Source organism: Schistocerca americana, chromosome 2 (genome assembly GCF_021461395.2).
Source record: "Schistocerca americana isolate TAMUIC-IGC-003095 chromosome 2, iqSchAmer2.1, whole genome shotgun sequence".
NCBI classification, from domain to species: domain Eukaryota; kingdom Metazoa; phylum Arthropoda; class Insecta; order Orthoptera; family Acrididae; genus Schistocerca; species Schistocerca americana.
The window spans coordinates 1,063,568,623-1,063,572,634 of NC_060120.1; positions in this window are offsets into that span (position 1 = coordinate 1,063,568,623).

Sequence of the window (4,012 nt, forward strand, 5' to 3'; positions counted from 1 at the left end):
TCACCGTCTATCGCTGAGTTGGCCTAAGTCGATCCCTGACAGTTGCAGTGGGCTGGGTGCAGCAGCTTCGAGCGCTTCCCTCAGTCAATAGCGTAACGTGATTTTGTGAACCTCTCTAAGGCAATGCCCCAGTGTTGTCTCAGCTTTGCTGACGATTGTTATTTTCGCCTGCAGCCATTTGCGATTCACAGTTGAAAGCTGGCAACGTCACTGCGAGCTGTCGGCTATCTTCTCATGCTGTCCCGGCTACAGGTTAGTTTATGTCAGCAAAGGCTCCAGGAGTGCGTCGCTGGAATCGTCAGACTCCCAGTGGGGCACTAGACCGTAACTTCTGTGTTGCCACTAGCTCTAGATTTTGGACATATATCGACTGCAGGGGAACGGTCTCTCTTCGGAAGTTTTGGTATTAAATATTTTCGATGGTACAGGGTAGACAAAGTTTCTTTCAAGGTAGATAGTCCAACTTACAAAGGGGACAGATGATCCTGTAGTTTGGTCCCTTTATACCCCAAACCAACCAACCAATCAACTTACATGTTGGGTTGCCTATCTTGAGGGGCACGAAATATTTTCGGACCCACTTTGAATCTGCGCACCCTGGACAAGAGAACATTGCAGCTGAGTGTGCCTCGTCGTGTTCCAGACTGTTGGTGACGTCACCGCAGAGCTCGGTGCCGCCGCGCATCACGGACTCTCGCAGCCACGTGCAGGCCCGCTACAGGCAGCCCGTGGAGCTGCCGTGCGCCGCCCAGGGCTTCCCTCTGCCCTCCTACACGTGAGTACCACGTGTGCCACTTCTCCCACCATTACGAAAGTTGACATCAAGAGATGCGATAACATACGCCATCTGCACTACAAAGAAGGTAGGACATGCTGTTAAATCCTCTCTGCTCAACGCATTGCGATGTACATTGGTTGCTCTGAAGCCAGCCCTTATATTAGTGGCCTAGGTGCTACAGTTAACCTGTATAAAAACCATCCAACAAAATGTGTAGTTAATGCCAGAGACCTCAACCACTACAGTAAGACCAATGACCATAGGCAGGTACTATCGAAGCACATAGGAGCAAATGATCTCAGAATACACAGCGAAATACAAAACTGTCTTATTTTCGCACTATTATAACACGATGACGCTCTGATAGGACTTCGCCCAAGTGATCAGCACAGTGGGTTGGGTGCCCCACCCTGTATGTGCCAACGCAGAGAGAACATTTACTACTTGTTCTAGTTTCGCTTACAGATGTGCGATCCGAGCCTGCCACGACTGGGGTGGGTTGTAGATTATTCGCAGGAATTGTGCACTCGAGGTCCTAACATCGTGTCATGGAATAGGCTCTTAAATTATTATTCACATCAATATGGCGCACACGTTTGCAAACACACTACTACTAACGATTTCGGGGCGAAATTGTACCCATTTTTTTTTCTTTCATCCGGGGGTATAAATATTAATATTTTTATTAGTGACTGAGGAAAGTGTACTGGACAACATTATATTAATATTTACTTTATTTGTAGACCAGTATTTAATAACCTTTACACATTTCTCGTACATAAAATGAATGCAAATCTGAGATGCAGTGCTACCAAACGTAGCATCCTGACCTCCACCAACAGCAGGCACTGTAGCCTTACCTTATCTGTTGGCTGAAAATAACACCATGCTAGTAGCTTATGCCACATTGTTTTCTCTCTTTCCATCCTTGTCTCGTGGCACGTTACGCTGATCGTCAAACTCAGTTCACTTCCGCCACTATTCACCTACCTCAGTTCTGTAAGGTCGTGGCATCCTACATGCCCTGTACTTACGCGAAACATGAATAGAGCAAATGATGTAGCTGGAAGTGACTGTTCAAGACGTGTAGCTGGAATGAGTATATTGACCTTCAGCGAAATGAAACCACAAGATTACAGTTTCACTGTAAAAATTGAGCTCGTATTCAACTTTATATCATCGGAAGCACAATCCTACGTCTCGTACAAAGTCAACCTTCTCTTGCTCGTATAACTTAGCACATAAGAATTGAACACCAAATAAATGATATAAAGTTCAAAAATAATGCGGCATCCAGTCTCTCAATATTTGATAATTCACAGCCCCTTAACCTACACCATTTCATATAAATAAGCGGTCGTGAGATCTGGTGCGTGGAAGGATACAAAGTCGTCCAGAATTCGGCACAATAAATTTGGTTGGAACTGCCTTTCCGGTACTAGCAGCGGTACAGGAGCCGTGTTTGAAGGAACGATGCAGTGGGTATTCAAAGAGTTTACAAACGTAACCAGCCTCGATAAATAACGAAGCTATCTAACTTATCACAAGGTTTGGACAAAAATATGGAAATTCCGCGATAAATTCGTGCTTGTACATAAACATGGATGTTAATCAAGCCTGCAAGTTCCGACATTGTATTAGACCACGAACACCACGTGTGCAGTGTCATCAGTATATTCCAAGTGTCAGTTGTGATCAGAACAGTATTCTGTTTAGCCGTAACTGAATTACATCGGAGCTAAGTGAAACACAACGTGGGCAAACTGTTTGTGCGCGTATGGTCGGTGCCTGCATAACCAAGGCGCCATATCGAGGATTTATACCATACACAGAGAAACCGGAAAAACACCCGCTGACGAAATTGCGTGTTGAGTGATCGTCGCAGACGGTCTAGAATAGGTTGTGACAAGAAATAAGAGGACGGCAGCTGCAGAACTGAATGTCGCACCCGCGAACCCTGCCAGCACCAGAACAGCACCAAGGGAGCTCCGTAAGCAGGCAATCTCAGGGCAAGCTGGAATTCCAAAACAGGTCATCAGAGATGCAAATGCCTGTTGCAAGAAAACCCGCTGCCGAAGCCATGCAGCCTGAGCTACAGAGCAATGGAAGGACGTCATTTTGTCAGATGAGACAACTGGAATAGTCACTGAAAATTTTATGTATCTGCTAGGATGTGGGAGGGGGAGAGGCTGAGATAGACAGGGGAAAGGAGGGACGCACAGGGGACTCTGTTATTTTGCTGCCCAAATACCAAAACTCATCGACTATTTTATCATCTCACTTATTAATCCAATAACCTCAGAATCGCCTGATTTATTTCGACTACTCTCCATTACACTTGTTTTGCATTTGTTGATATTAAATTTACATCCTCTTCTGAGCATAATTTTCTGATTATGAGCTGTAGACGGTGATCGAGGAATTTGCAAAAAGGTAAGAAGTTAAGAAGATGGGAGCTGTATGAGTTTCAATGGAAGCATCAGCAACTGTGGAATGAAACAGGAGAATGGAATACAATAGAAGACAAATGGATAACTTTGACAGACGAAATAGTGAAGGCAGCAGAGAATTAAACAAGTAAAAAGACATGGCCTACTGTAAATTCTTGGATATCACAGGAGATGTCGAATTTAACTGACGAGAGGAGGAAATAAAAAAAATGCTGATCGTGAAGTAGACGAAAGCAAAAACAAACGTCTAAAAATGACACTGACAGGAAGTGCAATGTGTCTAGGTAGGAATGGCTAGAGGACTAATGTAAGGATTTAGAAGCATATTTCACTAGGTAACAGATAAGATATCGCCTACAAGGACATCAAAAAATGTTCAAATGCGTGTGAAATCTTATGGGACTTAACTGCTAAGGTCATCAGTCCGTAAGCTTACACATTACTTAACCTAAATTATCCTAAGAACAAACACGCACACCCATGCCTGAGGGAGGACTCGAGCCTCCGCCGGGAACAGCCGCACAGTCCATGACTGCAGCGCCTTAAACCGCTCGGCTAATCCCTCGTGGCCTATAAGGACATCAAAGGGGCCTTTGGAGGACTTTGAAGCAAAGAGAAGCAGCTGTATGAATATAAAGAACTCGGTTGGGAAACCGTTCCTGACTAAAGAAGTGAAAGCTGAAAGGTGGAAGAACTATATATAGGGCTGTACAAGGAAGATGAACTTGTAAGGCAATATTATAGAAATGGAGGAGGACATAGATGAAAATGAACTCGGAAAATG